Here is a 27,020-nt window from a genome sequence, read left to right as displayed (position 1 = left end):
AAAGACACTGCTATGGGTGTAGATGTTTTGTGAGGCAACCTCCAGCTCCTCCTGAGAACCAGCTTTCCTTTAGGCACAGCCTAAGTGTGTTATATAGCATTCAGTTTCTTCCCAGATACTCCTTCTCAGAGGGAAGCTCTTTAAGCTTCAGGTTGTAAACAACTCAAAAGGTTCAGAAATACCCTGAAACTAATCAGATGCAGTAGGCTCCTCCATACCAAGATTTATAAAAGGACTGCTGAGAGAGACACTCTCAGACAAGTTGAACTGCCTGCAAAAGACAGGACAAGTCAAACAGCCTAGAAGTTCAGACCCACTGAGCTGCCTGGAAGAGACATTCTCCAACCTATTGAGCTAGGCTGTGCAGTGAGATCTAAGTTTCTGGTTTCCATGAGTCATTGCCCATGTTTGGATGGCCTTTTGTAATAAAGCTACCTTTAAGTCATTTCTGTCTCTGAAAGTAACCCCTTGCCTACACCCTCATAGTAGCCCAAACTAAATTCATTGATTAGCCAACTTGTGCTTCAGTGTTTTTTTTTACTTTTGTCTGTATATTTCCTGTCTAGAGTGAGTAGATATTTGTTCATGCCTCTCTAGTATGTCACACAATGTGTTCCAGTTAAGTTAAGCCATCCCCCATTACCAAGCTCCAGGGCTGGAGCACTATATCTGGCCCTGAGCCAATCAACACATAATTCTTTGGTGGCTGGCTAGGGGTGTGTGTGTGTGTGTGTGTGTGTGTGTGTGTGTGTGTGTGTGTGTGTGTATGTGTGTGTGTGTGTGTGTGTTCTACAAATGTTATTTTTCTCTTCTTCTTTTCTGTCTGGCATTGCCCAGGTGTTCTGCAGTTAGAAACTAAACCAAAAAACTGTCTAAAGGAGTGATTTGCCAGATTGAAGTAGCATAAGTGGAATCTGAAAGCAAAAAGGTCCCAGACATGGCCTCTTCTAGCTCCAGGGACCTGTAAGTATGGTTCTCATTTCTGAATGTTACGTTGTACGTGTTGTATGTATGCTGAACGTGAGTGACCTTAAAAATAAAGAGTAGCTGGGTGAGAATACTGTGCTAACTCATATCTCTTTAAAAGCAGAATATTCCCCCAGCTAGTGACAGGAGATAGAAGATGCTGAGTACTGAGGAATGGCCTAACATGGCAGCCAACAAGGGCAGGATCCCTCGGTCTTGCAACAGTAAGGATTTGAAGTTGCTTAGCAACCAGGAATTATTCCCAGGTCTCCAGAAAGAAATCTGACTGTACCAACACTTTAATATCAGTGTTAGGAGGCAGATCTAGAGGAAAAAAATCCAGCTAAATCCACTTGGATTTCAAAGCTATAGATCTGGGAATCAGTGAATAGCTAGGTTTGTGGCACTTAGTTCATGGCAATAGATAACAAAAAAGAAGTTTTTTCCCTAGTGGCATGAGACTTTTTGTTTAGGGATTCATGATACAGTGAAGGAAACCTTAGATACACTTTTTGTTTAACTCTGGGATAAGAACATTTATGATTCTTCTATAAGACAATTAAGCATAATAATGTGGAACTTTACATGCTGCGCCTACTCATCATCTCCTGAATATTATATTCATCTGCAGGTTTATGTAAACATCTGCTGAAAGAGGACACCCTATTCCTCCAAACGCACACAAGCACCATTTATCCCACTACCTATCCAAACACACTTTTAAATATATGAATTCCCTGTGACTAAAATGCATAAAGACATTACAAATTTAGGAATTTAACTTTTACTCTACATTTTTAGTTTAGCTTCTGTGCATCTGGCCTACTTCTATTCAATGATACAAGGCAATGCCTACCCTCCTTACCCAACTGCATTCCGTCTGATCATATTTTCTTGTTCTTATAGGGAAAACCATTTCCAATGGATTCTAAACAGAATTCCCCATTGGAAATACAAAAGTACCTCCATGTGCTGTTGGAACCAGGAATTAATTTTGAAGCTATTTTGTAGGCTACATTTTTAAGGATGCTAAGAGGAACCACTGCCATAAGTCGAAGAAATCCTTGGTATCTAGCTCTGACGGAACCAATACCATTAGAACCAATACCATATTAGATCATCAGCTGTTTTCATCGAAAGAAAAAATGAAGCAAAAAGCTTTATTGGCTGTGGTGTTTACTTTGTCTGGATTACAGTTTCTGTTCTTGGTATTTTGTGTTTTCCATTGGGAACTGGTGTTCCATTGGGTTTTATTTTTCTTAATGTCTTTGGGTTGGTTGGCTTGGTTTTTTGGTTTGAGTTGGTTTGGCTTGTGTCACAGGAGATTGGACTCAAGACTTTGCACATCCTAGGCAAGTAATCTACCAGTGGAGTGTTTCTTTTGAAAACTTCATCTTAGAAAATTTTAGATGTGTGAAATACTGAAGAGAAGTGTACAGAAAAGTCTTGTGAACCTTTCCTAGCTAATGACAGTGGTTCCTTTTAGCATCTTTAAAAATGTAGCCTACAAAATAGCTTCAAAATTATTTCCTGGTTCCAACAGCACATGGAGGTACTTATTGTATTTCCAATGGAGACTTCTGTTTGGAATCCATTGGAAATGGCTTTCCCTGTAATAAATAGTATCAGACTGAATGGAGTTGGGTGAGGAGGGTAGCCATTGCCTTGTATCATGTCATACAAGCACATTGCAGCGTAGAACCAAACAGCCTTCATTAGTGCAGTATCCAAGCACATTAAGATGCCACAATCTACACACACATGTGTCTGTATATTTGTGTGTCTCTGATACTTTTTCATATATGTAATCGCACCTGCCACCAGATACTTAGTCACCACAAGTGTAGCTTAATATCTACATCCTCCCCTCTCCCAACATCCCAGCTCCCTTGATATTACTTGCCTGCTCTCTATCCTTGTATCTGTGTTATTTGTGAACACATACATAAATAGAATTATGAAATGTGTGTGCTTTTGCAAATGACCTTTCACTCACCATATCCAAGCTATGAGACCAATGTTTTTTTCTCCCTGATGCTGGATATAATCCCATGTTTAGTTATGCTTGGGGAAATTGTTATGTGCTTTAATATGAAGCATGGTTTAAAGATCTTTTAGTCACATTCAGAAGACACCAGAATGTTAGTTAACACATATGTTATGTGTCAAAACACTCAGAGACGGTGACTTTTCCAATCTACTCTGATATTGGAAATTATTTGAACTGTCAAGTTTCCACAGTGACAAAAATAGGTTTAATTATGTTGCAACTGGATGAATTTCTAGGAAACAAAAAGCTTTTACAATGGATCATATTAGTCCTAAAGTGCTCAATAGACTCAGTAACAAACACGCACCAGGAAGTTCAGTAGCAGGAGGCGTGCGTAGCATAAATGCAATCCTGTATGCATCAAAAAACAAAGCAAAACAAGAGCTACAAAAATCAAGAGAAGCATTGTTATCTATCAAACTATATTAAATATTAAATTATTTCAAATGTATTTAAATATGAAAATTAAATATTAGATACTAAATATTAAAATAATTTATTTAAATATTAAGATTCTAGTATTTTAAGATTACCCAAAATATTTAAGGTTAAGAATATTAAAAGACTTTTTAAGTTGCTCTAGTTACTCCTGGAGAAGTCACTGCCACAGAATTACAATATATGTCCCATTTCTCAATAAAACTTGCTCCAGTGACACTCCTTCCCCACCCTAATCCTGTCACTCCTGATTCTCCTTTGCAGTCTCTCTTTGTCTTATATGTCCCATGTGTCCTATTGCCCACCAACTGTCTTCATAATCTCTTACTACCCTCTCTCGGTCTCCTTTCTAGTCTCTTAAGCTTTATCCATATTTGCACTAGAGATCATAGAGACAGAGGTAGATATAGATGATATCTATAGATGCACAAACACATAAAGTATACATTATAGGCTTAGATTTGTGCATGGGAAGAATGTGACTGGTGTTTGTTTGTGTTTGTCTTTCTGAGTTTGGGTCTGTTCAGTCTACAGTTTCGCGTAGGGACTTTTCTAAGAACAAACCTTACATGTCACTGTTATATACTATTTCTATCAGGTGGAAAGGTTTTGAGCTCCTGTAATGTGGCAGCCATTATGCATGTGCAGATCACTAAATGGTGATACTTGGATCCATCAGTGACGCGGAAACTTAATCACAGAGTATCTTAGTGGCTGTTATTAGACAGGAGCTGACAAACACAAAAACCATGCTTCTACTTTGGTAAATACAATTATAAAAACATGCGTGACGATGAAATAATCAGTGAGCCAAGATCTGGTCCACTTCTCTTCCCATTTATATTCTTTGACAAAAGTTTAGTAATCAACAAATAATAGGCACCAATAGCCATTAAGAGCCAAAGCTTTTTGCCTTCTAATGTATCTGAAATTCAGCTCTACATAAATCTTTGTTGAAAGTTAAAAGAGTTACACGATCTGGCAAAAAAAAAATAAATAAAGCCCAAGAATACATAACAACTTTCCTAAGAGGAGACTATGATACATATTTATATCCTCAAGTTTGGAGATAATTGCAGTTCGATTGATCTAATTTCTTTCATTCGATAAAGATAAAGTTATATGTGTAAAGCATGCCTATAGCTTACCATCATTATATTATATTATTATGCACACAGGAATGGATACAGAAAATGTGGTACATCTACACAATTATAAAAAACAATGACTTCATGAAATTCGTAGACAAATGGATGGAACTAGAAAATATCATCCTGTGTGAAGTAACCCAATCACAAAAAAAAAAAAAAAAAAACACACACACACATGATATACACTCACTGATAAGTGGATATTAGCCCAAAAGCTCGAATTACCCAAAATTCAATCCACAGAGCACATGAAGCTCAAGAAAAGGCAACCAAAGGGCCGATGCTTCAGTCCTTCTTGAAAGGGGGAACAAAAATATTCATAGGAGGAGATATGGAGACTACGTTTGGAGCAGAGACTGAAGGAATGGCCATTCAGAGCCTGCCCCACCTGGGGATCCAGCCCACAGACATACAGCCACCAAACCCAGACACTATTGCTGATGCCAAAAAGTGTATGCTGACAGGAATCTGATAATAGCTGTCTCCTGAGAGGCTCTGACACAGCATGACAGATACAGAGGCGAATGCTAGCAGCCAACTATTGAACTGAGAACAGAGAGAGACCCAACCGCCTGGTCAGGTGGGCACTCCTGAGGCTGCAGAGCGGAAGAGACCACCAACACTGCTCACCCCTGCCCACATCCCTGGCCCAAGAGGAAACTGTATAAGGCCTCTGGGCTCCCGTGGGGGAGGGCCCAGGAGCGGCAGGACCCCTGCCTGAGACACCGCTGGAACCTGAAGGAAACAGACCGGATAAACAGTTCTCTGCACCCAAATCCCGTAGGAGGGAGAGCTAAACCTTCAGAGAGGCAGACAAGCCTGGGAAACCAGAAGAGACTGCTCTCTGCACACACATCTCGGACGCCAGAGGAAAAAGCCAAAGACCATATGGAACCCTGGTGCACTGAAGCTCCCGGAAGGGGCGGCACAGGTCTTCCTGGTTGCTGCCGCTGCAGAGAGCCCGTGGGCAGCACCCCACGAGCGAACTTAAGCCTCGGGACCACAGGTAAGACCAAATTTTCTGCTGCAAGTAAGCTGCCTGCTGAACTCAAGACACAGGCCCACAGGAACAGCTGAAGACCTGTAGAGAGGAAAAACTACACGCCCGAAAGCAGAACACTCTGTCCCCATAACTGACTGAAAGAGAGGAAAACAGGTCTACAGCACTCCTGACACACAGGCTTATAGGACAGTCTAGCCACTGTCAGAAATAGCAGAACAAAGTAACACTAGAGATAATCTGATGGCGAGAGGCAAGCACAGGAACCCAAGCAACAGAAACCAAGACTACATGGCACCATCGGAGCCCAATTCTCCCATCAAAACAAACATGGAATATCCAAACACACCAGAAAAGCAAGATCTAGTTTCAAAATCATTTTTGATCATGATGCTAGAGGACTTCAAGAAAGACGTGAAGAACTCCCTTAGAGAACAAGTAGAAGCCTACAGAGAGGAATCGCAAAAATGCCTGAAAGAATTCCAGTAAAACATAAATAAACAAGTAGAAGCCCATAGAGAGGAGACACAAAAATCCCTGAAAGAATTCCAGGAAAACATAAATAAACAAGTAGAAGCCCATAGAGAGGAGACACAAAAATCCCTGAAAGAATTCCAGGAAAACACAATCAAACAGTTGAAGGAATTAAAAATGGAAATAGAAGCAATCAAGAAAGAACACATGGAAACAGCCCTGGATATAGAAAACCAAAAGAAGAGACAAGGAGCTGTAGATACAAGCTTCACCAACAGAATACAAGAGATGGAAGAGAGAATCTCAGGAGCAGAAGATTCCATAGAAATCATTGACTCAACTGTCAAAGATAATGTAAAGCGGAAAAAGCTACTGGTCCAAAACATAAAGGAAATCCAGGACTCAATGAGAAGATCAAACCTAAGGATAATAGGTATAGAAGAGAGTGAAGACTCCCAGCTCAAAGGACCAGTAAATATCTTCAACAAAATCATAGAAGAAAACTTCCCTAACCTAAAAAAAGAGATACCCATAGGCATACAAGAAGCCTACAGAACTCCAAATAGATTGGACCAGAAAAGAAACACCTCCCGTCACATAACTGTCAAAACACCAAACGCACAAAATAAAGAAAGAATATTAAAAGCATAAGGGAAAAAGGTCAAGTAACATATAAAGGCAGACCTATCAGAATCACACCAGACTTCTCGCCAGAAACTATGAAGGCCAGAAGATCCTGGACTGATGTCATACAGACACTAAGAGAACACAAATGCCAGCCCAGGTTACTGTATCCAGCAAAACTCTCAATTAACATTGATGGAGAAACCAAGATATTCCATGACAAAACCAAATTTACACAATATCTTTCTACAAATCCAGCACTACAAAGGATAATAAATGGTAAAGCCCAACATAAGGAGGCAAGCTATACCCTAGAAGAAGCAAGAAACTAATCGTCTTGGCAACAAAACAAAGAGAATGAAAGCACACAAACATAACCTCACATCCAAATATGAATATAAAGGGAAACAATAATCACTATTCCTTAATATCTCTCAATATCAATGGCCTCAACTCCCCAATAAAAAGACATAGATTAACAAACTGGATACGCAACGAGGACCCTGCATTCTGCTGCCTACAGGAAACACACCTCAGAGACAAAGACAGACACTACCTCAGAGTGAAAGGCTGGAAAACAACTTTCCAAGCAAATGGTCAGAAGAAGCAAGCTGGAGTAGCCATTCTAATATCAAATAAAATCAATTTCCAACTAAAAGTCATCAAAAAAGATAAGGAAGGACACTTCATATTCATCAAAGGAAAAATCCACCAAGATGAACTCTCAATCCTAAATATCTATGCCCCAAATACAAGGGCACCTACATACGTAAAAGAAACCTTACTAAAGCTCAAAACACACATTGCACCTCACACAATAATAGTGGGAGATTTCAACACCCCACTCTCATCAATGGACAGATCATGGAAACAGAAATTAAACAGTGATGTCGACAGACTAAGAGAAGTCATGAGCCAAATGGACTTAACGGATATTTATAGAACATTCTATCCTAAAGCAAAAGGATATACCTTCTTCTCAGCTCCTCATGGTACTTTCTCCAAAATTGACCATATAATTGGTCAAAAAACGGGCCTCAACAGGTACAGAAAGATAGAAATAATCCCATGCGTGCTATCGGACCACCACGGCCTAAAACTGGTCTTCAATAACAATAAGGGAAGAATGCCCACATATACGTGGAAATTGAACAATGCTCTACTCAATGATAACCTGGTCAAGGAAGAAATAAAGAAAGAAATTAAAAACTTTTTAGAATTTAATGAAAATGAAGATACAACATACTCAAACTTATGGGACACAATGAAAGCTGTGCTAAGAGGAAAACTCATAGCGCTGAGTGCCTGCAGAAAGAAACAGGAAAGAGCATATGTCAGCAGCTTGACAGCACACCTAAAAGCTCTAGAACAAAAAGAAGCAAATACACCCAGGAGGAGTAGAAGGCAGGAAATAATCAAACTCAGAGCTGAAATCAACCAAGTAGAAACAAAAAGGACCATAGAAAGAATCAACAGAACCAAAAGTTGGTTCTTTGAGAAAATCAACAAGATAGATAAACCCTTAGCCAGACTAACGAGAGGACACAGAGAGTGCGTCCAAATTAACAAAATCAGAAATGAAAAGGGAGACATAACTACAGATTCGGAGGAAATTCAAAAAATCATCAGATCTTACTATAAAAACCTATATTCAACAAAATTTGAAAATCTTCAGGAAATGGACAATTTCCTAGACAGATACCAGGTATCGAAGTTAAATCAGGAACAGATAAACCAGTTAAACAACCCCATAACTCCTAAGGAAATAGAAGCAGTCATTAAAGGTCTCCCAACCAAAAAGAGCCCAGGTCCAGACGGGTTTAGTGCAGAATTCTATCAAACCTTCATAGAAGACCTCATACCAATATTATCCAAACTATTCCACAAAATTGAAACAGATGGATCACTACCGAATTCCTTCTACGAAGCCACAATTACTCTTATACCTAAACCACACAAAGACACAACAAAGAAAGAGAACTTCAGACCAATTTCCCTTATGAATATCGACGCAAAAATACTCAATAAAATTCTGGCAAACCGAATTCAAGAGCACATCAAAACAATCATCCACCATGATCAAGTAGGCTTCATCCCAGGCATGCAGGGATGGTTTAATATACGGAAAACCATCAACGTGATCCATTATATAAACAAACTGAAAGAACAGAACCACATGATCATTTCATTAGATGCTGAGAAAGCATTTGACAAAATTCAACACCCCTTCATGATAAAAGTCCTGGAAAGAATAGGAATTCAAGGCCCATACCTAAACATAGTAAAAGCCATATACAGCAAACCAGTTGCTAACATTAAACTAAATGGAGAGAAACTTGAAGCAATCCCACTAAAATCAGGTACTAGACAAGGCTGCCCACTCTCTCCCTACTTATTCAATATAGTTCTTGAAGTTCTAGCCAGAGCAATCAGACAACAAAAGGAGATCAAGGGGATACACATCGGAAAAGAAGAGGTCAAAATATCACTATTTGCAGATGACATGATAGTATATTTAAGTGATCCCAAAAGTTCCACCAGAGAATTACTAAAGCTCATAAACAACTTCAGCAAAGTGGCTGGGTATAAAATTAACTCAAATAAATCAGTTGCCTTCCTCTATACAAAAGAGAAACAAGCCGAGAAAGAAATTAGGGAAACGACACCCTTCATAATAGACCCAAATATTATAAAGTATATCGGTGTGACTTTAACCAAGCAAGTAAAAGATCTGTACAATAAGAACTTCAAGACACTGAGGAAAGAAATTGAAGAAGACCTCAGAAGATGGAAAGATCTCCCATGCTCATGGATTGGCAGGATTAATATAGTAAAAATGGCCATTTTACCAAAAGCAATCTACAGATTCAATGCAATCCCCATCAAAATACCAATCCAATTCTTCAAAGAGTTAGACAGAACAATTTGCAAATTCATCTGGAATAACAAAAAACCCAGGATAGCTAAAGCTATCCTCAACAATAAAAGGACTTCAGGGGGAATCACTATCCCTGAACTCAAGCAGTATTACAGAGCAATAGTGATAAAAACTGCATGGTGTTGGTACAGAGACAGACAGATAGACCAATGGAATAGAATTGAAGACCCAGAAATGAACCCACACACCTATGGTCACTTGATTTTTGACAAAGGAGCCAAAACCATCCAATGGAAAAAAGATAGCATTTTCAGCAAATGGTGCTGGTTCAACTGGAGGGCAACATGTAGAAGAATGCAGATCGATCCATCCTTATCACCCTGTACAAAGCTTACGTCCAAGTGGATCAAGGACCTCCACATCAAACCAGACACACTCAAACTAATAGAAGAAAAACTAGGGAAGCATCTGGAACACATGGGCACTGGAAAAATTTTCCTGAACAAAACACCAATGGCTTATGCTCTAAGATCAAGAATCGACAAATGGGATCTCATAAAACTGCAAAGCTTCTGTAAGGCAAAGGACACTGTGGTTAGGACAAAACGGCAACCAACAGATTGGGAAAAGATCTTTACCAATCCTACAACAGATAGAGGCCTTATATCCAAAATATACAAAGAACTCAAGAAGTTAGACCACAGGGAAACAAATAACCCTATTAAAAAATGGGGTTCAGAGCTAAACAAAGAATTCACAGCTGAGGAATGCCAAATGGCTGAGAAACACCTAAAGAAATGTTCAACATCTTTAGTCATAAGGGAAATGCAAATCAAAACAACCCTGAGATTTCACCTCACACCAGTGAGAATGGCTAAGATCAAAAACTCAGGTGACAGCAGATGCTGGCGAGGATGTGGAGAAAGAGGAACACTCCTCCATTGTTGGTGGGATTGCAGACTGGTAAAACCATTCTGGAAATCAGTCTGGAGGTTCCTCAGAAAATTGGACATTGAACTGCCTGAGGATCCAGCTATACCTCTCTTGGGCATATACCCAAAAGATGCCTCAACATATAAAAGAGACACGTGCTCCACTATGTTCATCGCAGCCTTATTTATAATAGCCAGAAACTGGAAAGAACCCAGATGCGCTTCAACAGAGGAATGGATACAGAAAATGTGGTACATCTACACAATGGAATATTACTCAGCTATCAAAAACAACGAGTTTATGAAATTCGTAGGCAAATGGTTGGAACTGGAAAATATCATCCTGAGTGAGCTAACCCAATCACAGAAAGACATACATGGTATGCACTCATTGATAAGTGGCTATTAGCCCAAATGCTTGAATTACCCTAGATCCCTAGAACAAACGAAACTCAAGACGGATGATCAAAATGTGAATGCTTCACTCCTTCTTTAAATGAGGAAAAAGAATACCCTTGGCAGGGAAGGGAGAGGCAAAGATTAAAACAGAGACTGAAGGAACACCCATTCAGAGCCTGCCCCACATGTGGCCCATACATATACAGCCACCCAATTAGACAAGATGGATGAAGCAAAGAAGTGCAGACTGACAGGAGCCGGATGTAGATCGCTCCTGAGAGACACAGCCAGAATACAGCAAATACAGAGGCGAATGCCAGCAGCAAACCACTGAACTGAGAATAGGTCCCCCGTTGAAGGAATCAGAGAAAGAACTGGAAGGGCTTGAAGGGGCTCGAGACCCCAAAAGTACAACAATGTCAAGCAACCAGAGCTTCCAGGGACTAAGCCACTACCTAAATACTATACATGGACTCACCCTGGACTCTGACCCCATAGGTAGCAATGAATATCCTAGTAAGAGCACCAGTGGAAGGGGAAGCCCTGGGTTCTGCTAAGACTGAACCCCCAGTGAACTAGACTATGGGGGGAGGGCGGCAATGGGGGGAGGGTTGGGAGGGGAACACCCATAAGGAAGGGGAGGGGGGAGGGGCATGTTTGCCCGGAAACCGGGAAAGGGAATAACACTTGAAATGTATATAAGAAATACTCAAGTTAATAAAAAAAAAAAGAAAGAAAGAAATAACTGAAGGGGCTTGTAACCCCATAAGAACAACAATACCAACCAAGCAGAGCTCCTAGGGACTAAACCACTTCCCAAAGACTACACATGGACAGCCCCATAGCTCCATCTGCATATGTAGCAGAGAATGGTCTCCTTGGGCACCAATGGGAAGAGAAGCCCTTGGTTCTGCCAAGGCTGGACCCCTCAGTGTAGGGGAATGTCAGGGCGGGGAGGCAGGAAGGGGTGGGTGGGGAGGGGGAACACCCTCATAGAAGAAGGGGGAGGGGGATGTAATAGGTGGTTTATGGACTGGAAACTGAGAAGGGATAACATTTGAAATGCAAATAAAAGTATTTAATAAAAAATGAAGCAGAAATGCTTGCAGTTGCTTTAGATCTAGCGCTTAATCCCAATATTAACGCATGTGAAGATGGGGGAGGAAGCTGCCTGAACACTTAGCATGTGCTGAGAGTTGAACTGGGTGTTAGGTGCTCACAATCTCATTTACATTCCACAGTCTTCACTATTACTTCTCTGTATATAAGGAAACTGAATATCAGAACTGTTAAATAAATGACCTCTCTTCCTGATCCCCAAATGAAAAACCACACAGGGAGCACCAGAGACAGCCAGGACCAAGGTTCTGAAGATTCCGTGTGGAAGTGACACCATCTGCCATACCAAGCACACAGTGAGCATTTGTCACACGAGTGGATTACTGAGACAGGGAGGACTTCATGTTTCCCATTTCCAATGACAAACTGCCTCATTTGAGTATGGACACATAACAGTGTAGGGGTCTAGGCCATGTAGAAGGCTTAGCAATGAGAATTACATTTTCACCCTAACTTGAAACTCATCAAGACTTAGAAACTGCAGCCCAGCTGTGCAGGACATCTGAACATAACTGATTCCACTCACCTGGTTTCTAAGTCACCAAATGGGCCCAAGAGATTATGAATTTTTAGTTTTAAAAAACATAGACTTGTGAGAAGCATAGAGATAATAAAAGGTCAGTCTAAAAGGATTTCATTTTGTAATTTCAAGTAGATGAAATGACAGTTGGGATGGTTATACGTACACTATAGTACTCTTAAATAACTTGAAATAAAAGATAGTTCTACAGGAATATATAGAAATCACTCATTTAATAAAGAATGGTGTTTCATACTTCTGATTATGTATGTGAAATAAACATAATTCTAAGACATAGATGTATAGCATAACAGTTTTGATTAACTTTAAAGTTCAAATTAAACACAAAGGAAACTATAAGTATATGCTTTATGTTTGAAAAAAGAAATGTTATAAGTAACAAATTCAGGCTTCTTTCTTTGATTATAAAAGCACAAACTTCATAAAATAAAAGAGAAAAACCAGAAATCTAGGCTATTAATCAAATGGATTTTAGAGTATTACATTTCTATAATCTAAGCCAGAACTCCACTTGTAGATCAGCAGAGATTTATGACATGACAGATCGTGAAAAACATGGTCTTCCTGTTCTTACAGACTACTGACCACCAAGATTCAAGCAGACAACAGAAGGGACATCCTTACTAAATGTTTTCTGATTAAGTAAATGCATCTGGACAAGAATGAGAGATGTTTGTTACAGTGAAATCTACACACTGGACATTTGAAAACTAACTGTCCCATAATCAAGAAGGATGATGAAGTAAATACATATAATGTCACTAGACATAAACCAAAATGATTCATGTGTAAAGAAATAGAAAATGAAGCATGTGCTAGATAAGCCATTAACCAAATATCAACAAATCACTCCAAAAATGCTCTCCACTCATGGGTAAATTAACCCAGACCCTATAAGTCCCACATTTTGTTTGCCTACAAAGCCAACTCATGGTTTCTGCCAGCTCTAGATTAACCTGGTCCCCTTATACTGAGCTGTAGTGTCTGGTGTGTGCACTGGCATCTAACTTGAAAGAAAAAAATTTCTATGAGTGTCAAGTGAACCAGAGAGAGAACTTCCCTAGGCTGTTGACTTCAAGCAAGGAACTACTTCAGCAATACTCTTTTTTTTTTCAATCTTTATTAACTTGAGTATTTCTTATTTACATTTCGATTCTTATTCCCTTTCCTGGTTTCCGGGCCAACATCCCCCTAACCCCTCCCCCTCCTCTTCTATATGGGTGTTCCCCTCTCCATCCTCCCCCCATTACCGCCCTCCCCCCAACAATCACGTTCACTGAGGGTTCAGTCTTAGCAGGACCCAGGGCTTCCCCTTCCACTGGTGCTCTTACTAGGATATTCATTGCTACCTATGAGGTCAGAGTCCAGGGTCAGCCCATGTATAGTCTTTGGGTAGTGGCTTAGTCCCTGGAAGCTCTGGTTGCTTGGCATTGTTGTACATATGGGGTCTCGAGCCCCTTCAAGCTCTTCCAGTTCTTTCTCTGATTCCTTCAACGGGGGTCCTATTCTCAGTTCAGTGGTTTGCTGCTGGCATTCGCCTCTGTATTTGCTGTATTCTGGCTGTGTCTCTCGGGAGCGATCTACATCCGGCTTCTGTCGGTCTGCACTTCTTTGCTTCATCCGTCTTGTCTAATTGGGTGGCTGTATATGCATGGGCCACATGTGGGGCAGGCTCTGAATGGGCGTTCCTTCTGCCTCTCAGCAATACTACTTTTCCTTTGAAAAGAATCTGTTGTTTGTTTGTTTGTTGATATGTTTGGGGTGTGTATGTGTGTGTGTGTGTGTGTATGTGTGTGTGTGCACGCGCACACACACGAGCATGCACTTTTTTTGTCCATAGATTGAGGGAGTTCTGGGTATAGTTGGGGAACGGAAAATTATATGGTCAAATATATTGCATGAAATTTTATATACATACATACATATATATGGGCAAAATATAGCCATACTGTTTGCCAAAACATAATACAAATGGTCTCTACTCTGGTTCCCCTAAAAGCCTTTGTCCAGTCTGAAACCTCTTGGGCCAGGCCTCCACTGTCTGTATTTGCTATTTTCGTCCCCTAAATGCCCTCAAGAATGGCTCAGAATCTCTGTGTATAGAAAGTATTTTTATGGCTTCTCTAGTTCCTTTGTTTCAAACTCTTGCAAATTCATCTTTAAAATGAGTTACAAAGGCCCACGAAGTACATGATCACATAGTCACAGCCATGGCACGTGTCGGTAAGAATTTTCAGTATTACTTCCTTTTCTTGTTGCTGTGACAAAAGGCCCAGCAGGAACACCTCAGGGGAGAAGCGTTTGTTCTGGCTCAGGTTTGAGACTCAGCCACTCATGGTGGGAAAGCAAATCAATGGGAGCCGGCAGAGAGATGAACGCTGCTGTTCATCACCTTCCTTTCTCTTCCTTCTTATGCACTCTGACCCCAGGTCATGGGAAGGTGATGTTCACAAATAGGGTGGATCACCTGCCATGGTTAAACCTCTCTGGAAAGCCCTCCCATACGGGCTGAGATTAGCAACTGGGTGATTAGAAATCCAGTTAAGTTGACATTGAAGGTTCACTACCGTATGATTGTAGGGAAGGAAATGTATAGAGAGATGGTCATGTGAGGGAGCTAACGCATGCGTGATTCTGAATGGTTTCACCCTTCTTCCAGTAACTTCCACCCACAGGAATCTGAGGATTCAACCATCTATTTCCTTTTTCTAACTTCATTTACTCTCTACTTCCACCATTAAAATACTACACACTCCTCTGTCTCTTTGTCTGTCTGTCTCTGTTTCTCTCTCTCCCTCTCTCTCTCTCTCTCTCTCTCTCTCTCTCTCTCTCTCTCTCTCTCTCCCTGATTTCCTATATCACTGTTAACAGAGGGTCTCCCACTGACCCAGAAGTTCAACATTTTTCTGGAGTGACTGATTGACTGTAGATCTCGGGGCTTCTCTGGTATCTGATCCCTGCCCCCAGAACTCATGTTATTGGTGCATGTGTTACCGATGGATTTTACACAAATGCTGGGAATCTACGTCAGTCTTCTGTGTTCATAAGTACTTTACACACTATCTCCTCAGTACCTACGCACTTACACTGGGAGCTAAAATGTTCTAGAAGATAAGAGTGATGCTTCCTACTCATCCATTAAATCATCCTAAGGACAATCCCGAAAAGAATGGAAAGACGATGACATTTTAAAAACCATAAATTAATCAAACTAGCTAGAGGTTTAGGTAACGGGTATCTGAAAGGAGAATGCAAGTTCATCAAGGATTATTGACTTGAGAGTCTCTGATAATTTCTGAACTGACCCTCATCAATGCACGCATGCAAACACACACACACACACATACACACACACACACACAAACACACACACACACACACACACACACACACACCACACACACACACACAAACACACCATATGCACACACGCCCCTGCTATTTTGAATGTCTGATTCTTTTACTTTGTTTCAAGGAAAGAGTGAAACTATATTACTTGTCCCCTTAATTAGAGGACATATGGAAATATGTCACAGAGGACATATGGAAATTTATTAGAAACGTTTACTCAAACTCAGAGCTGGGACCATGTCTCTCAACATAGACACCTGGGTTTGGATCCCCAGACCCACATGAAAGCAGAGTGTGGAGAGGAGGACCCTGAGTCTTACTGGCCTGCCACCCTAGTTAATTCAATAAGCTCCACACTGTGACAAGATCATGTCAAAATAAGGTGGAAAGAGATAGAGGAGACACTGGCATTGATTTCTCTGCTTCATATGTTCATATGCAAGTATACACACATACACAGACATACATAAACACACACAAACATACACAAACACACACAAACACACACAAACACACACAAACACACACAAACACACACACACACACACACACACACACAAAATCCAAACAGGCATCAAATTTAGCCAATGTCAAAGCATTTGAGTTTATAATCAGAAAACAAATTTATAACTTCACATCTCTAGAATACGGTCTTATATACTCTGAAATTCTGTCACATAAATAACAAAATGGCTAAAGGTAAACTCTCCAAGCTAAGCACTTCTGACTAAGATGAATCTAATGCTGGATTTTACCCCTAGAAATCACAATTAGAGACAGTGGCACCGCAGGGTATTTCTTAGTATATACCATTGTTGGTACACGTTGTAGATGGCTGAGTCTGTGAAAATTAGAACAGTCTACTTATTTTAAAACGCAGATTCTGATGGTTAGCAAAACTGACCTGTTTATTCATTAGCTCTGTGAAAATCCGTGTTGATGTTTACTGAAGAAAACAGGAGAATAGTTCAAAGCAAATAACATGGTTACAGATTATCATCAACTATATGATAAGCCACACAAACAACTTAATAGGCTAATAAATCACAAGCTGTCGAATGCTCAAGAAAATCATAATATGATTCTTTCAATTTTTAATATGTGGTTTTTTACAATTTGTAATTATATAGACGTGATCATAGTTTGTCTGCTTAAAGAACTTTTCATTACTGTTAATTTATCTTCCTTTGAAAAGCAAGAGATATAATAGTTCCTTTAGCTGGTGCATCTCAGATGTGTTACAGAAGGAGCCCTGAACACAGAAAAACATAAGAAAAGCACACCATTGTTTCCCAGCTTCATTTCTCCTCATGTTGTCAGGAAGAAGAACGGCCTTTTAAAAATTGACCAATGCAATATTGTTGGGATTCATATTCTCTTGGAATGACAAAATCAATCAAGTGAGCGCCAAATGCTCACTGTCTAGCCCCTGCCAACCACAGGCAGACTTCCGTATGGGAAGAGCCTGGGCTTTACAGCAGTTGTAAAAATGTAAACAAGGCTCTAAAACTGACGCAGAAATTCTGGGGCATAAATGAAGTTTTGATTCCAATTTAGACAATTCTCTTAGGTTTGATGTTCTTCGGTCAGAATGGCCTGTTTAATTGTGATGGGAACACTGGCTAGTCTTCGGGGATCAGAAACACCTGTTTCTTAGTAAATTACATTTCCTAATGATTATAATAATTCTAGGCACTGGATTAGCTTCCAAATGAGAATATTGTGTTATTTATTTTTTTAAATTGTTAGTGTAGCCTGTGAAACAAAAAGTAGACCATACCTTTGTATGTCAGCCCAAATATTCTTTCCAGCAAAGTATGAACGAAGTGTCTATATTAAAAAATGCTTTTCATAACCTGTGTTGATGTTTTACATATTATATGTATATATGTAAACATTGCATTTGATTCTTAAATTTCAGGAAAATGTTATAAATAAAATTTTAAAACCCAGTAACAACTGCCAATATTTTGGTACTTTTTCTTCAAATTACTCACCCATCTGCCTGTCTGTCTTCACCTTTATCAATATAAAATCGGGATGACATGAAATACATTTTATAACTTACTGCTTTTGTTACTGAGCCATTAAAGTACATTTTAATGAAAATCATCAGAGGACTCTTACATGTCTGGTCCCTTCAAAGAATGAAGTACATGCCAACTTGAGTCACGAAGAGAAATGTCAGCTCAGCCCCTGGCAGCTGCTTGCTTCCCTGGGAAGAAAGGGGCTGCGCATGGGTACAGTAACAGAGACCTCGCTGCTCACAAAGTCACTAGTGGGAGAAGAACAAAGGCCCTTCCAATGCCACTAACACAGATGTGCCCAAAGGCACACTGTCAGAAACAGTTAAGATGACAGCTACGCACAGGTCACTGGGTGACAAGCTGGGTCAGCGTGCTTTGCTGGATGCCCCACTCTTTCCCCATATCCTATTCAATCTAAATACTATTGAGGAGTCCTTTTGGCCAAACTAATGTAAACAAACACAGTCCAGATACTTGAAGATGCAGGACAATGACATTTATTTTACTCTGGATTAAACTTGGAATCAAATGTGCGTACAAAAAAATATTTTGCTAAGGTGTCAGTCACCAGAGCAAACAAGGAAATACATCCTCTACAAACTAGCATCAAGACTTCATAGCATAAGAGGATTGATTCTTTTATTCAACGAGAAAAAATTATTTTTTTCATGTTACAACAGAAAAGAATGATCAACAGTCAAACATCTTTCTGCAAGTTTGCAGGAAACATGAATTAACTGAAATGGTTCTGAAGGTGGGAAGACATCATTCTTGGTTATTGTTTTAGATTATATTGAACTCTTGGGGTGTGTTGGGGATGGTGGGGTTAAGAATAAAATTCAAAGGAATAGACCAAACAAATTGGCAATAAGTTGGCCTACTGTTAAAAAGTGTTCATATTAGTATTGAATAAATAATTAAAAGTAGTGAGGAAAGGGACTATCTAGAGATCCACAGAGGTCTGTGTTTGAATCCTGCCTTTCTATTAACCTCATAACAGCACCCTGTGTAGATACTTGGAATTCGTTTTTGTCTCTTCATTGATTCAGAAAGTAGTTACATCATCAAGTTCTGAGATCAGTAAGAAAATCAATCTCTCTTAATGCTATAGGCATAAATCTGTAGAGAAGCAGTGGTTGCGTGGTAAGCATTCGACAAACAACAGCTACCAAATTTGTATGTACAAGGCTGAGTCAGTAAAGCATGAACTATCTCTGACAAGTTGTAGTCACATTACTAGGAAAGGACTGAGGTGAATTAATTCAAGTTAGGCTTCTGTAAATCAGGACGTCCAGACTACAGATCTCTGTGCTTGAATGCACTGGGAGGTCGGGGATTTGGTTCCTTAGATGTATGCTGCCTCTTACTGAGTCTCCATGGAGAGCTAAGCATCTTACTACTCCTTTCACTTGTCCCATTCCGAATTACTCTACCTTATTTAAACATCCCCATTTCAAGATACCCTGTTGAAATAATGACCTTATCTGAAGGGATGAGATACGGGATGACCACCATGACAAGAGCGTCAAGCTGCTCACAGTGCATGCTGAGAACAGAGTTTGGGCACTGATTGTCCTGTCTTAAATTACTGAGAAACCTCATTCAAAAAATTTAGATTTCCCTGGTTCTCAGTAAACTTGAGATAATTCACCTGGTTTACTGGTTGTATACGTTACTGAATGATAACACATGTCAGCCCTTGATAAGGTTGATATGCCTCAGTTGTTATTTTTATGTCCCCATGGAACTGGTATTAATTTTACATAGTATCTGCCACTATGGATAGATCTCCCTTTTTCCCCCTAGTTGACTGTCATGGCTCCTGCTTTCCTTCTAATCTTTTAGTTCTTTTCAACTTCAAATTTTGGCAATGAGGTAATTTTATGTCACTCCTGTATTATCCACAGTAAGCTTTGCTTTAATTAACTTAACACTGAGAAAAACATGTATATATATATATATATATATATATATATATATATATATATCCCACAACAGGACACACTGATTCTCATATCTGAAATATACACAACCTGACAAGATGCTCAAGGAGTCAAAGTCACCAACATGCCAAATGTTATACCACATTCTGATTTTTACCCACCATGGTTCCTTCCAATATGCGAGGAATGTGATTGCTGTAAGGATTGTGCTGTTTATTCAAAAGGATCGAGATGCAGAACAGAAAGAGAAATGAACTGGAACTGTATCTGCCGAGGTGAGCTATGAGAGGAGAGGGGCAGAAAGTACTTCAATCCTTAAGCACAACAGTGGTAAGCTGAGTGGGGCCCTTGGTGGTTTCTTATGAAAAAAATTAGACATATTTACTAGTCAATTGTTATTGACAAAACTCCAAGTCTAAATATAGGTGTTCCCAAAAGTATATAGAATTAAATTCTGAGGTTGGGAAGATGCTCAGCATCTAACGGATTTTTCTGCTCTCCCAGAGGACCCAAGTTCAATTCCCAGTACCAATGTTGGGCAATTCACAACTGCCTGTTAGCTTCAGCTCCCAGGGAGTCATTGCCCTCTTCTGGTTTCTGCAGGTACTGTACTAATAAACACACACACACACACACACACACACACACACACACACACACACACACACGCACACACACACGCACACACAATTAAAACCATATCTTTAGAGCTAAATGTTTTCCTACACTGACCCACATACATAGAGTACCGATGTTAAAATTTAATTTATAAATTAGTAACAACCAATAAATAGAATACCATAATACAATAAAATTTGTGACTTGGTTACTTCTGAAATATTTCCTTCAATATTTGAGCCGCCCTGACTGACCACAGGAGACCCCCACTGTGACAATGGGTGAGCAAGAACAATGGTTTAATGCTTGTTTAAAATTCCTTTGTACTTTCCTTGTTTTCAGAACATTTTCAAAACTGTTCTTCCTCATTTCCTAGACACTTAAAACTACCTCATCTGATTTAACAATTCTGGGATACAGTATATTAGCTCACACTATGCCTTGTGTCATAGAAGGGTGGGTGTCATTTTTTCTATTACCTCGCTCCTTTCTCCAATGTTCAGTTGTAATGTTTCATTGCCTCAGGGAATACAAAATAGCAACAGACTAAGGGTGGCCAGTCTTGAACCTGTGGTAGCCCTAGACCTTCCGAGAAAATACTTCCAGCCCAGAGGGGCAGAAAGCATAAAGAATGGGTAAATTACCATAGGGTAGGGATTCACAGGAGAACAGAAATCCTGTTGGGGTGATGGGAACCTGAGAGCAGAAGCAATCCGTTCTTCTAGAGCCCAGGATCAGAACTAAGCCCAGGATGATAAAACCCAAGTGCTCTGTCAGAAAAGCTAGAAGATTCAGCTGTGTGAACCTAGGAAGACGAGTTGATGGTAGCTTCAGGGAGTGGTATCAACACATCCCTAAGTGCTCTGGTATTGCTTGAGTTTCCCTTTCAGATGAACACACTGAAGGCCGTTCCCAAGGGACTTTCACCATAGTGATGTGTGAGAAGCACCAAGCATGCTGTGGAGAGTGGCCAGGCCATATGGCTGTCGCCTGCACTTGTGCCATACAGCAGCATAGAGTGGGAGACTTGTGAGTGCCTAAAAACGAAGCATCAGGGAGGAAATGTCCTGGAACCTGAGCTTTGATGCTGTCCAGGAAACCCTCACACTGTGAGAGAGTAAAATAGTAAATTTTCTATTTGTTTCTGATCTTCATCAATTAAAGACAGTGTCACTTTAAATGGGGTTATATGATCTATAGTGTAAAATAGCGTCTGGTTTTTAAAAAAACTGTCAACTTTTCTTTTCCTTTCAAATACAAATGACACTTCTATCTGAATTGCTGAATTAAAGTCAGGAACACTTTCATACTAAATTTGTACGTGTGAGAATGGTGTTACTTCTTTAAGATCACATGAATCGGTGATTTCAAGCAAATATAGACTTAATTTGCAGCTTATAAGATCATTTTGTGATTGTCAACATCACAACCAGTAAAGCAATAGTTATAACAAACATCAGTTGCAGGCTAAGTGAGGAAGATAGGAAAAAAATATTTCTTTTATCTTTCATCCAGGAATGATTTGGGATTGTTAGTAGACCAAGGATGCTGCTTCCCTCTGGCCACAGGGACAGTTACTATGTTAAGCGTTGCTACAGAAGACCATCTATTACTCTCAAATGCAAGCACAATGTACTCCCCTTGGAAAAGCCAACAGGACTGCCTCTGTGCATGCCCTTCTCAAGGACCTCTAGACACTTTCACAATTGCACATGCTCAGTCGCGCCTTTGCTTAATTATGTTATTTCTGTGTGCTTTAGTGAGATTCTAGATGGTAATCTACTCTAAGTACCATTATAAGTGATTACGTTCCTCAATCATCAACAAAACACACATAAATGTCACCTCTCTTCATCAAATGTAACCCCGAAAGTGCTGTGATTGAAGCCAAGGGGATTTTGACATATTTCAACAATCTTCAAGAATTGGTCTTACATGAAACTGAAGGGAACTGTCGAATGTCATTGAGCAACGAAGCTCTATTCTGTTGCTGTCCTACCTCTGAGCAGGAGCCCTGGGATGTTTCCCTTCCAGTTTCCTCAGCAGCAGTACTGAAAGTCTCTCTGTCCCCTCAGGAGAGCCTTCTGGCACGACATAAGTGTTTCAGGACTCTGGCAGCTGCTTCAGTAAAGAACTAATGTGTTTCTGCAAACCCTTATAATGAGACATAGAAACAATGTGGTTAATTTTCACTGAATAGAAATGTTTATAATGTATATTCAAGATGTAACACTGAGAGGACACTGAGAGGCTCTCTGTTCTTTGAATTTCCCTACAGCACAGGCTCTTGTATACCATCAGAACCAATGAAGGGAACCTCATGTGAAAGATAGGCTATCACCATCTGTAAATCTAAATGTGCCTATGAATGGTAGAGTATGGGCTGGAGAGATGACCCAGCAGGTAAGAGCATGAAGGGAATCTGGGCTTGGTTCCCAGCACCCACATGTAGGATTATAGCTATTTATAACTCCAGTGCCAGGGGATCCAGGACCTTCTTCTAGATTCAACGGGCACAAGGCACACACACAATCCGTGTGTAAATATGAAGGCAAAACACTCATGCCCAAAGTAGAAATAAGTAAGTTTATTTTTTAAAAAGAATATTGTAGCATTATGTAACTTCAACTATCAACAGCATTGTCCTGATATTTCGGGTTTGTCTCCTGAGAACAGCAACCAGAACACTTTCTCATTCCAAGACTCATTTTGAGGTTGAGGTGTGTCTCTGTCTTACCTCTGTCTCTCACACCGACCTCTTCCACACACTGTTCTTGATGAGTAGTGGTCCAGGCTCCAAGCGGAATGTTGTCCTCTGTCTGGCTCACATCCACTTGAGCAGTTAATTCCTCCAGGTAAGTCAGGGCAAACTGGGGATAAACCTGGAAAAAAAGAAAAAGTCAAAAACAGTCCCAGCCTTATATGCTACAACTGAGACAGATAAATTGGCAGCAAAGTGGTCTAGCTAATAAATGTAGTATTTCAGGTTAAATCACTTTGGTCGATTTTGGGTTTTGTTGTTGTTTAATTTTGTTTGTTTGTTTATTTGGAGATATTGTAGCTACGGAGATAATCTTTATTCAATGCAGCAATCGAAATATCTTGGACTAAGGAGAATGTCTCTTTTGCTAAAGTTGCAAGCATGAGGACCCAAGTGATCCCCAGAATCCATACAAAAAGAAAATCCAGGGATGGTGGCACATGTTAGTAAGCCCAGCACTGTGGTGGTGGTTGGTGATAGACAGATCCCTGGGACTTCCTGGCTGCCCAACCTATGATTCTCAGTATTCTGCAGGCCAGTGAGATATTTATTCTCAAAAACAAGGTGGGTAGCTCCTGAAGATTGACATCAAATGTTGTCCTTCACACACATGTAGATGTGTACACACACACACACACACACACACACACACACACACACACTCACCATGAGCACCACTTGCACAGGTATACAAAAAAACCCTCACATATTATAATGACAATTTTCATTTCTTTTTTCAAACATGACTGTGAGCATGTGTGCATGTATGTAAAAATGTTCAGTTGCTGTATGGCTTGGCAGTACTCAATTCTGTTCAACAACAGACAAGAATATCCAGAGTGCAGATGAAACAGCCATGTGAAGTGGAGACGGTCTACACATATCATACACATTGTAAGAACATTCGTCTATCAACACGGCCTGAAAAGAATATGACAACACAGATAAGTGAAGAGCTGTGATTTTATTTTCACTAACAACCACAGCAGCAATATATATATATATACATATATATGTATATATATATATATATATGGATATAGAGATATAAAACAGCCTGCAGGGTACACAGTAAGAATGTACTATTGAACCAGCCACACATGGTGTGCCCTGCTGATTCTCACGGGATCCTCTGCCATCTGCTCATCTGGAACACCACCACTGGCCAAGTGCGCCTGCATGCACACACTCACCATCAGGGACGAGTGATGCTGTCCAGATAGACTTTATGTAGACTACAGAACAAGACTCAGGAAATGTGGCCCTCCAGTTGATGTGCGTTTTAGTTCATATGCACTATCTACCCACCTCTCCGCCTGCACATTTTATGTTGCTTTAAGTTAACGGAGGGCATTTTAATCTAAGCATTTTAATTTGGCTTGTTTGTCTTGCTTCTCCCTGAGCTCTAGGATAACTTGCCTCCTAGTATGCCTCCAAGATCTCAGTGCACAGAAGGACTGTCTCGTGCAGCCATATGCCCATGTCTCCACCCCTGCAAGAGCTTTGGAAAGAGCTGCGGTCATTGTACCCATATTAAAGATGAAGGGAGAGTCGCAGCGAAGCCTCTGACATGTTCAGTGTCACCCTGCACACTTACTAATCCAGAAAGCAATGGACATGCTTATGTATGATGCAAGGTGTGCTCTCTCAGTTATCACACAAGGTTCTTATTTTATTTTGTAAAGTGTGGAACTAGATCTAACAACAACAACCACCACCCAGAGGAGTTCAGGGAATCACTAATGGCACTGAGTATCTTATACTGTCCCAGACATAAAATGATTTTGAATAACTTAATCATTTACATTTTGGTTAAAATAATGAATATTAGAGGCATGAGATAGCCCACTGGTTAAACCAGTGAAAAAGAAGGACAAATATATGGGAAAAAATGAGAAAGTTATGCAAGTGAGAAGTGTGGTGAGCAGAACTGCTGGATTATCCAATGACTATCAAAACGTTAAATGTGTATTTGCTCTGAGCTAACAAACACATTCACAAGCACATTTCATATTTACTGTAGCACCATTGCTCATTTCTGTGTAAATGTGGATATCCAGTAAATTTTCAAACATATCATTGATATGGATGTAAACATAGAAAGATGGTCAGACTGTGTTAGCAAGCAGAAAAATTGTGACCATAAACTCATATGCATAGCTGTGCTATGTTGTATCTATTCTAATTACAAATTATATCAATGATAATATTTGATGATTGAGAGGTGCTTTTGCTTTTCGTTTGTAAGAGACAGGGTATCATGTGACCCAGGTTAGACTCACTCCTGTTATGTTGCTGAGGCTAGCCTAAAATTCTGGATCTTGTCTCCATTTCAAAGGGCTGAAATTGTAAGCATGTGTCACCATATGCCTTCTGACCACAATTTTATTTATGTTTTATTTAGTTCTGATTGCTAGTGGTTTTTCTTCAAGAACAACATATGCTATTTTATTACTTAAATGAGAACCCTAGAATATGGGAAGATATATGCATAATAACTCCTAGAAATGTGCACATGAATAGCTCTGGGAATAAGGAAGAATTTGAAGAGACCATATGTGTTATTGTGTTTTTATAGTAACCTTTGTCACACACAAATGTTACTCTTACACAACTTAGTGTTTTAAAAAAACAGTTAAGTATGTTCTCTGGTCCACATGCTCTCAATGCTAGAAAAACTCTTGGATCTCCACCCAAAGCATAGATAAGAAAGCTTAAGATTTAAATTTTTTTTCATTTTACCTTGAGACTTATATCACACCTATTGTACTATGTTGCTTTTTCTCTTATGTAGGCTTTTGCTGTCTTACACATGGTCATGTCACTTCAGCTAAAGAGAGCATGGTTAGCAAGGAAAAGATTTTCTATATTGGTTCTACAGGGAAAAATCACAATTTTCAATATGAGGGACAAAGCAAAACAGGTATATCCATATACTTGGCATAACGTAAACAAACCCAAGTGATATTGCTTTCTTACCTCATATTTTCCAACTCATGCCATGCAGAAAACCATGGAGTCGGCCTGGCTTAGCTGAAAATCGTGGGTTTTTCAGTTTAGAGTCTGTGGCTCCTGGGGCTCCTGGGGTCTTCACTTTCCTGAGAGACCGATGGACTCCCTCAGGCCCTGAAACACTCAGGCAGCTTTGTGTTTCTTTGTATGTGCCCTTGGTAGTCAAGGAGGCATGAACCGCAGCAGGACAACTGCTCTTAGACATTAATCTTGTGTGCCTTGTATGGCTTGCAAACTTCATTGTATCCTGGCAACTACAAAAGCATTAATCCTGGCAATCGCACTACACTCTGTTTCTGATAAAGGCATGCACAGTCCAATTGCTCTCAGGGAAATTGTCACAGCCTCAGTCTTGCTGTGGCCCTCCAATCTGAGCCCGGTTTTATTCCTCGAAGCCAAATCAGGTGACGGTGGCTGGGTAAGTAAGCGTGGACAGACAGGGCCATTAGCAATTTCATCTCTCATCATGAATTACCCTGCAGATTTGTGATGTAACAGCTCAGCACTCCTTATGAGAACACTCCATACCATGGTTATACAGCCCGTTGGACACTTGATCCCCACCAGTCTAAGCAAGGCTAACAAACAAACACTTCCCGAGGTGCGTGAGTGTACCTACCACTTCAGGGTGAGCAGGTAGAAGTGGACATTGAAGAAATGCGGGGCTTTTGAAAAAGGAACTTTGATAGTGTTGCCAAACAGACTCTCAGAAAGAACATTCCATTTGTATTCAGAT

General features: G+C 40.0%; 1 pseudogene across 1 annotated transcript in view; it reads right to left on the bottom strand.

Annotated features, from left to right (window-relative positions):
- Window positions 1-27,020, bottom strand: part of Dcdc1-ps1 (doublecortin domain containing 1, pseudogene 1) — a 411,937-nt pseudogene that overhangs the window by 153,416 nt on the left and 231,501 nt on the right. Inside the window, 3 exon segments of the transcript NR_175340.2 lie at window positions 22,511-22,665; window positions 23,249-23,393; window positions 26,252-26,425. The product of NR_175340.2 is annotated as a doublecortin domain containing 1, pseudogene 1 (transcript).

This window comes from Rattus norvegicus, chromosome 3 (genome assembly GCF_021556685.1).
Source record: "Rattus norvegicus strain SHRSP/BbbUtx chromosome 3, alternate assembly SHRSP_T2T, whole genome shotgun sequence".
Lineage (NCBI taxonomy): Eukaryota > Metazoa > Chordata > Mammalia > Rodentia > Muridae > Rattus > Rattus norvegicus.
This window is presented reverse-complemented; position numbering and strand designations above follow the sequence as displayed.